Consider the following 9,846-nt stretch of genomic DNA (forward strand, 5'->3'; position numbering starts at 1 on the left):
AAGTGAGTCATTGCGATTGAACCGAATCATTTAAACGGTTGATTCATTCAGGAACGAAGCACCGTCATGTTGCACAGAGTCGCAAAACAGCGCTGCAGCTGTGTTTGGAATTTTTTTTGTTGGCAAAATAAAGCAAAAACAGGCAATATAGTGTCTAAAACGTAAGTCGCATAATATTACCTTCTTGTTTACTGAACTGTTGAATAAAATCACATTTGTAATAATGCTGATTTTAGAGGTGAAAACTGGCACTCTTCGTGTGATATTGACTAACTTTCTTTCTGTGGTATTTTTATGCACAATGGCATTTAAGTGGGAAGTCGTGGCCTAAAGGTTAGAGAGTCGACTTGTAACCCAAAGGTTGTGGGTTCGAGTCTCGTACCGGCAGGGGTTGTAGGGAATACTGATATTTTAAATTATTAAAAAAATGAAAATACTTTAAATGTGAAATTAAAACCGCCGGCTGGTGGCAGCAAGTCACTGTTAAGAAGTGAGTCATTGCGATTGAACCGAATCATTTAAACGGTTGATTCATTCAGGAACAAAGCATATGGGTCACCATACTTGGCCACATGTCACTTCACTTCACTTCACTTTAGTCTTTCACAAAACATAGCTAACGTAGGGACATTATAACTAGCCACCATATTGATTTACGGTCTTAAATATGTCCAGTGCTTTTTTTTTAAGCCTGGACATAGGCCTGGACATTTTAATACAGTCTATGGTCTGGTCCAGCGTTTATCAGGTTGTGCGTCAGTAATAATGGTCCGTGGGGAAACACGGTGTTCCGTGTGTAGTTACAGTAAATGGACTAAACGAAGCCTCATGGCAAATAATTAGATTTTTTGTATTCGAGTTACTCAAGGTATTCGAGGAATCGTTTCAGCCCTAATATATTGTGAATCCCTACTATTAAAGGGATAGTTCACCCAAATATTAAAAGTCTGTCATTAAAGGGTTAGTTCACCCAAAAATGAAATTCTGTCATTAATTACTCACCCTCATGTCGTTTCAAACCCGTAAGACCTTCGTTCATCTTCGGAACACAAATTAAGATATTTTTGATGGAATCTGAGAGCTGTCTGACCCTGAATAGACAGCAATGCAACTGAAATGTTCCCAAGTCCAGAGACATAGCAAGGAGATCGGTAAAATAATCCATGTGACATCAGTGGTTAATCCACAATTATACGAAGCTACGAGAATACTTTTTGTGCGCAAAAGAAAAAAAAAAGACTTTACTCAACAATTCGTCTCCTCCGCATCACCCTGTAAACAACGTATGCTTGTTCTGTGTCAGCTGCGTCAGCTGCTGCTGAATAAATCTTTCCATTGATGTATGGTTTATTAGGATCGGCCCATATTTGGCCGAGATACAACTATTTGAAAATCTGGAATCGGAGGATGCAAAAAAATCTAAATACTGAGAAAATCACCTTTAAATTTGTCCAAATGAAGTTCTTAGAAACGCATATTACTAATCAAAAATTAAGTTTTAATATATTTACGGTAGGAAATTTACAAAATATCTTTATGGAACATGATCTTTACTTAATATCCTATAGGTTTTTGGCATAAAAGAAAAATCGATAATTTTGACCCAAACAATGTCTATTGTTAAAAATATACCCCAGCGACTTAAAAGACTGGTTTTGTGGTCCAGGGTCACATATGATATTTTTAATTGGAATCTGAGAGCTTTCTGACCTTCCCATAGACAGCAACGCAACTGCCCCGTTCAAGGACCAGAAACGTTGTAAGGACATTGTTAAAATAGTCCATGTTGTCATCAGTGGTTCAACCGTAATTTTATGAAGCTACGAGAATACGTCTTGTGCACAAAGAAAACTAAAATAACGACTTTATTCAACAATTTCTTCTCTTTCGTGTCAGACCTCAACGCGTTCAAGGCAGTTCAACGGCGCATCCGTGTCCACTCCTCTGCTTGTAAACAAGGCACAGCGCATCCGGGTTCTATGCCAGAACGCCGGCTCCTGCGTCAGGAGCACCACACACAACTCTTCTACACACACATCCTCAAACATCTCTGCTCCGGCTATTGTATTTGACAGCTCTTGTGATGCTGCATGACAAGAAAAAGCTTGAGCAACATGATGCTAGAATGCTCTCCCTCTGCACACACTCCACAGCCGTCCGGCTCTCAGTGGTACAGGAGTAGGCTTGTGCCCAGCCTGAATTACGGTCATGCTGCTAAGCCATGCTGTGCTAAATCACTGTCAAAACGGCCTGGCCTGTTTTAGCAAGCTGCAGTCGACAGGACCACTAGCCTGAATTTTATCTCTGCCCAAGAGCTGTTTCAGGGCCATGTTTCCTCTTACAGGAGAAAATAGCATTTTTCAATGCATCCCTCCTTGAACATTACAACTGAACTATATCCTTACATTCATGGAAAATAGGAGGATGGCTGTGGAGAGATGTGATTCCAACAAAATGGGTTGAATGATGATCAGTATATTAGTACATGTAACTAATTCTCTAACTATGTTGCAGTTAAAATGCATGAACAGTAGGGCAATGCTGCCAGGCTCTCTTAGATGATTTCATTGTATGGTTACAACATAACAAATGCATATGTCATTTAGTGCTGTGCTCAGAATATCGATACAGCGATACATCGTCATGAACTCCTAACGATGCCGCATCACGTGACGTCGAGCGGCCATTTTAGCAATGTGAGCAGCAGCGCGCTTTTCAAAATGGATCAGAGGATTCTGCCACCGTCGACAAAAGTAAAATTAAAAATATGGGACAATTTTGGGTTTTACACTCAACCGAAGAGTGAGTCATGCCGTATGCAAGAACTGCAAAGCAAAAGTTAAGTATTCCGGCAACACGACGAACCTCTTTCTGCATATGATGAGACATCATTCAAACCAGCTAGCCTCGTTCGGAGCTGGCCCGATGTTTTTAACTCGAAACTCCCATCCACGTCTCAGTGCTCTAAGAAGATAACAAATGCTTTAATGCTTTTCATATGTCAGGATTTACGGCCATATTGCGTTGTAGAGAATAACGGCTTCAGACAATTGCTTCACGAGTGTGAGCCACGTTACACAATACCGACACGTCAGTTTTTAACAGAAATGGCAATTCCTCATTTGTATGATGAAGTTAAACGAGACGTTTTGCTGTCACTCTCTTCTTCCATTTCCTGAGATGTGTGGACTTCGCGAGCAACCCAGTCGTATGTTACGATAACCTGCCACTACATAACGCCACAATGGGAACTTGTCTCGAATTCTGCAGACTAGAGCAATGTTTGACAATAACACAGGAGCGAACATGGCAGATTTGTTCAATGATGTGATGCACGAATGGGGAATAAAGGACAAAGATCCAGTGCTAGTGACTGATAATGCATCTAATATGTCAGTAGTTGCAGAAATAGCCAAATTAGTTCACGTGAGATGCTTTGCGCACTGTTTGAACCTGGCTGCTCAACAGGCTCTGAAGTTACCGACAGTTTCCAGTCTTCTCGGAAGAGTTCGGGGCATCACAACATTTTTTAGGAAAAGTACAATCACCTGCCATGTCCTGCACAAGAAGCAAAAGTTACTTGGCCTTCCTGAGCATAAGCTGATGACCGATGTCTGCACGAGGTGGAACAGCACACATGACGGAGCGATTCGTAGAACAACAGCCTGCAATTTGCGCTGCATTACTCTCAGCTGAGGTGCGGAAAAATGCCAAAGATCAGTGGACATTAACAGAAGCAGACATAGCCTGTGTTGAAGATGTAATAAATGCACTGAAGCCACTTAAATTGGCAACGCACGTTATGTCCGATGAGAAAGCCCCTACGGTTTCAATCATCACACCTTTGCATGCACAGTTAAGTCGCGGCACTCGGATTGAAAACACTGACTCGGCAGTGACGCGGGACATAAAGATCGCTGTGGCTGGAGATTTGGAGAAAAGATATGAGCGTGAAATGCCCTTTCTGAACATGACCTCAGCGCTGGATCCACGCTTTAAAGCACTGCCCTTTTTGGAGGAGGAGAACAGACAGGATGTCTACACCAAAATGGCAATGAAGGCATCACAGTATTCACTTGCAAGGGTAAGTTAGACTGTCAGAAAACTAGTTAATGTTCATTTTATCAGCTAATTATATTATAATGCTAGGTATTGTCTTATTACTTGGTTTTATAGGTTCTTTTACACTGCATATATGTTTTTATCCATCTACACTGTAAAAATGTTTTGTTGAAGATCAACTGAAAATTTTTAGTTTAAGTTTTTATAAATGTGGGCTACATGAGATCTGTAAAAGTTATTAATTACAATGTCATGTTATGATTATTTCAGAACCAGAATAAAGAACAGAACAGAAAGCATGCTGAGACAGATCTGTCCCCACCCTGTAAGAGATGTGGACGCATGTGCTCTTGAGGACTTATTTGGAGATGCATTTTCCCCTCCCAAAACAAAACATCCACCTGCGTCACCATACAATCAGGCAGAGGATGAAGTCAGGAAATACAGAGATACAGAGGCATTACTCTTACAGGAGATCCACTCATCTGGTGGAAATAGCACCAGTCTGATTTCCCATTACTATTAAATTTGGCAAACTGTACCCTCTGTATTCCTGGTACAAGTGTAGCAGCAGAGAGGGTGTTCTCCATTGCTGGAGATATCATTACAGCAAAGAGGAGTGCTCTGAAGCCTGAGCATGTTGACCAGTTGTTGTTTCTGCATAAAAATCTGAAGGTGTAATTGTGTAAAGTGATGTGTTTGTTGCACATTCCACCACTTGAGACCAAAATGTTTAAAAATGTGAAGTGTTTGAGAAAGTTAAGTTTGTTACAGTTTTTTGCTTTTATGGAATATGTTTCAAGTTTTGTTCAGCCATTGAGCCTTGTTGACATGTTTCAGAACTTGACATTATACTTAAAGTTATTGAGTCAGAGACTTAAAAAGCAGAAGGAAGATCTATTCTATAAGTTATTTTTTTGTAAAAAATTATTTATTATATTTCACTTATATTGTTGTTTGTTAATGACAAAGCAAAATTGTTTTTCAGTTATAACAACTGTTATAACACTGGCTATTCAATGTACAATAAACAGATATTACCTTTACAAAATTCTGCTCAAAATAAATGTAATTCCAAAATGGACCCGTATCGTATCGTGGCTTTAGTATCGTGATACGTACCGTATCGTGACATTGTTTGTGATACACAGCCCTAATGTCATTCATATTAGATAAAATAAGATACATTCTTTTTTATATTGACCCAAAAAATAGGTCACATGAGTCTTTTATGAAAGGGCCTAGGGGTGGGCGATATGACCAAAATCTTTTATCACGATATAAGTAATTGTATATCACGATAACAATATGTGTCACCGTGTAGTTATTTTTTCTTTTAATAAGGTTATGATAATGTCAATATCAAACTAATACAAGAAAATAATAATGATAATAAAAAACAAGCTCACTGGAGATAAACAAACAGTCAGTGATGAAATAAGAACAAGAAACTAATTGCAAGCAATAGGACAAAAACTACAATAAAAAAGAAATACATTGTGTAAATTAATTAGTCTTCACTGTGTAAGTTCTATCTATCTATAGGGCAGGGTATCGTTCAAAATTTTTCGATATCGATACCGATACCTTGACTTCGATACCGGTTCCTGAACGATACTTTTTTCGATACCAATTTTATGAAATCAATTTTAACAAGATTACATTATCTAAAAAAAAAACTGGTTATATTTTTCAGCTTGTTGATGTTTACACAAACTGCTCTGACTCAGAGGTAATAACATATTTAATTTCAGCAACATTACATGGCCAAAACACACATTAGATGGCAGGTTCGGATTTACCCATCTTTGTGACGTAGAAAAAACTAATTTTTGGGCCCCCTAGTGCATTATTTCTCTAATAATTTTAATGGCCTGGAGTCCCAACCACACATCAAGAGATTGTTCAGCTCATCTGTTTCAAGACATTTGACATGTTTCCGTCCTGAAATCTTGTGTGGGTTGAACTCATTTTTTTACGCACCTCATCCCAAACCTTCCGTTGCAAATTCCAAAACATCATTTTAGAGCTGATAACAGAGGCTTGAGCCATTGATATGCAGGCTTGCGCAGTTATTAATGCAGTCTAATGCAGCGCTGAGAAGAAGTTTCTGTTCGCGTCTCCGCACTGTGTGTGCGTCTGTGAGAGAGACTGGGAGAAAGAAAGTGTGATTTCCGTAGCCTACATAAAAAAGGTGGAAGACATGGAAATAGTTTGTCATTTTTTACCCTATTGTTTGTTATATTTATTTGCTCAATGTCTTGAGCAATGCGTAAATCCGGCCCTGTTAGACGGCAATCGGAAGTTATTACAAACACTCTATGGTGGTTTAAAGTGAGTTTTGAGTAAAAGTGGAATATAAATCTTATTTATTGTCTTATGTAGCATGATGCTACAGTTTGCATGAATGGTCACATAACACGCACTTTCGGTCGTGTAACGTTAGTATGAACGGACATCTGCATATGATGGGAACTCCACGCAGCTCCCACGCTACTCTATACTGGTGGTATTACAATACAACGAGAGCTAAAGAGAGCAGACTGCTCCGTGCGCTTTTGAATCGCTCTCGCGGATGATCGTTCTGCTCGGCACCTCTTCTAGTCGAACACACCGGCAAGTGCTGCAGGCTTGTTGGCTCACTGACGCTGATGAGATTAACCCCTTAGGTATCGAAATTTGGTACTGAACGACAATACGTTTTTTGATTCTCGATGGTATCGAGGCAATTCGGTCGGTGCCTAAAAAGAATCGAACTCGATACTCAGCCCTACCTATCTATCTATCTATATATATATATATATATAGGCATAATTATTAGCATTATAGTTATTTATTTTCTTCTTCTAGTTACAAAAGTGATTTAGTCAAGAGCAGTGAGAGAGAGATTTTCTCTCACTGTTGTTTGATTAACATGAATGGCAGACAGGATGAATATTGGACAGCTTCCCCTTTAGGACTGAAGTCCGGATCCAATATACTGTTACACATGCGCTTATTCTCGCAACGGTTTACGTTCCCTTAAGACCTAAATGACTGTGTTTATGAGGATACTTGCAAAGCCCGGCATTTGGATACTCACGAGCTCTATTAGCAGCTGATGCACGGCTTACGCACTCCTCTCACACAGAAACAGCGCGCGCATATAGCTCTGTTGTTTCAATGGCCTAAAATCAGTTGTTTTAAACTGCAGTGCTTAAAAACGCGTGCAAACATGAAGTTTTCGTTACCACGCGCACAGCAACGTGACGTGAGCGCGCATGCTGTTATTCACGTTTCTGCCTGCATCCCCGTGTAATGCATGCAAGACTGCCGTCATTCAAATGATGAAAAAGTATTGCCGTAAACAATGTATTTTGCGGCACCATGAAATAAACGATAGAGCATAATATGAAACGATAGACTTTTAATTTCGTCCATCTGATATATATCGTCATATCGGCCCAGCCCTAAAAGGGCCACAAACAAAAATAAATAAATACATTTGTATAATCATTTAAAATGGATGAGATAGAGGTTTTCTACATTAAAACTCAAGTCTTTTGGCACAAATGTATCTGTCTGTCAGTTGATTCAAGTCAAATTAGGTGGACACTAACTTGGACAGGTTGTGTGACTTGCCCTCATCTTCAACAATTAACAAATTGGTAAAAGGTACAAGAAAATTCGACCCATACTTTGTGCTGAATTTTTTTTTTTTTGTGCAAGTAAATATTGAAACCTTTTTCAACTTTATCAATTTTTCTATTCAGCCAGTGATGTTGAAGTTGCAAGCAGATCTTTTCTTCTTTATTGTGACATCCAAGTGTAACAGATTATTGAAGAAAAAAAAATTATGTAGTGCAGGAACTTGGTTCTATCCATTAGTTGTTGATTGGATTTTGAGATGTGGGCGTTTTTCTTTAAATAGAAATTCATGTGAGATTGCAGAGCACTTGACTGGAGAGGTCCATCTGACATTTTCCCCAGAAGATTGGGTTATGACATTCTGATTAAAAATGTTAAATTAACAACATAGACAAATCACTTACCACGCACTTACAAAATATACAGGGCGAAATTTAATTTCATGCTGACTTAAGTCATTTTGCATATTGTTACATCCACACAGTTTATAGCGATATTATTAAATCAATACGTTGAATTGTAAAGATTGCGCTAAAGATGATCACCGGTAAACTGAAGCGCTCTTTTAACTTAACCAAACGCATTCTATATGAGATAAATCAGATATACATCAAATAAACACAATATTACAATGTACAATTGCACAAAAGGCTGCAAACGAACAGCGCGCATCTGAAGTGTCTCTGAAGGAAATAATGCATTATTTATCGGCTTTAAGATATCGGCCAAATTTTCTTATCAGGCCGATACCGATAACAGAAAAAATGAGCCGATATGGGCCGATACCGATATGGTGGCCGATATATCGTGCATCCCTAATAATAATACAAATACTCGTTTTGTAAGTAAAAAAAAGATTTTAATGAAAGTACGAGTAGTTATACTCAGGACTGTAACTATGAATAAAAAGCATCTGCTAAATAACAACATGCGATTAACTTTCTCACTAAATATAGATCTGAACATAACATTTAACATATTCCACTACATAGCCTATAAATGAGGGGGGGGGAAATGAAAATCTGCAGACACTCATTTGTAAACTAGTAGAATTCATACAAAACTACCTTTTCCCTATAAAAACAGCTAACTTGTAGTGATTAGTTCAAACTTCCTGGCGGGTGAAAAGACCACTTAAATGGACGCTACATGAATAGTGGGATTCAATTATCGTGTTACTCTTGACCTGCAGCATGTCAACACATCCTGGCATGCATCACAACACTGCTGCTGACCTCATTCACATACCCGCCCTCTTCTTAGATGACATATATTGAATTGTATGCCAATTTATAAACACTAAAAACAAATCTAGAGAATGTCAAGTGTAGTTTCAATGTGCACTACCACGTTTTCAAGTCAGGTTGCACTCGCTCCATCACAGCAAGCTAGTTAGTCCCCAAATCGCAGCTAGCTACATCTAAGCGAAAGATACACTACCTTAAGCATAAAACAAAAGTATTTTCTGTTATAAACGCTAGTCCCCGGCTTTTTTGCGTGACTGTGAGACACTTGTGTCGGCCTGATCCAGCGCGAGGCCAGAACTCTGCTGCAGATGTGTCGCGCGCGCTAACTCCACGACAAACTCCCGGCAAACTGCAGCTCTACGACAACACGAGCGCACAAACACGCGCTTTCAAGTCGCTCGTTCCTAAAGACATGAAAGCACGTGTTCATGGTCGCGAACAGAAACAGACGACTGTCTGAGCTGGATGAATTTTCGCTAGCTCGCTGCGTGCTTACCTCCTCTTCTTCTTCTCCTCGCTTTCTCCAGTTCACTCCCATACATACACGCGCAGGCACGCCAGCAAACAGATCCTCTGAACCGCGGGAGTGTCGGCGTTTATCGCTTCCACATTAAACACCGCCGGCCTTAATGACGGTCAAGTCAGATTTCTTTCTCTTTTAAGAGGAGAGTGTGGCATGACTGCAGGGGCGGAGGTTGGTGGGACACAAATTTTTCGACGTCTCTCGCTCTCTCGCTCTCTCTCGCTCGCTCGCTCGCTCGCTCTCTCTCTCTCTCTCGCGCGCTCTCTCTCTCTCGCTCGCTCGCTCTCTCTCTCTCTCTCGCGCGCTCTCTCTCTCTCGCTCGCTCGCTCTCTCTCTCTCTCTCGCGCGCTCTCTCTCTCTCGCTCGCTCGCTCTCTCTCTCTCTCTC

At 40.0% G+C, this 9,846-nt stretch overlaps 1 protein-coding gene across 4 annotated transcripts in view; it reads right to left on the reverse strand.

Annotated features, from left to right (window-relative positions):
* LOC107566214 (mitogen-activated protein kinase 9-like) overlaps nt 1–9,683 on the reverse strand; it is a 45,329-nt gene extending 35,646 nt beyond the window's left edge. For 3 of the 4 annotated variants that reach the window (XR_001606487.1, XM_016251588.1, XM_016251586.1), the window contains exon 1: nt 9,433–9,683. The gene's annotated coding sequence lies outside the window, so the exon portion shown is untranslated. Of the gene's footprint in view, nt 1–2,865; nt 2,886–9,432 lie in introns of those variants that run through there. The other variant, XM_016251587.1, reaches the window with a different exon arrangement.
* Nucleotides 9,684–9,846: the final 163 nt, after the last annotated feature.

The sequence above is a fragment of the Sinocyclocheilus grahami genome, unplaced genomic scaffold, assembly GCF_001515645.1.
Source record: "Sinocyclocheilus grahami isolate Dianchi unplaced genomic scaffold, SAMN03320097.WGS_v1.1 scaffold1059.1, whole genome shotgun sequence".
In the NCBI taxonomy this organism is placed as follows: Eukaryota; Metazoa; Chordata; class Actinopteri; order Cypriniformes; family Cyprinidae; genus Sinocyclocheilus; species Sinocyclocheilus grahami.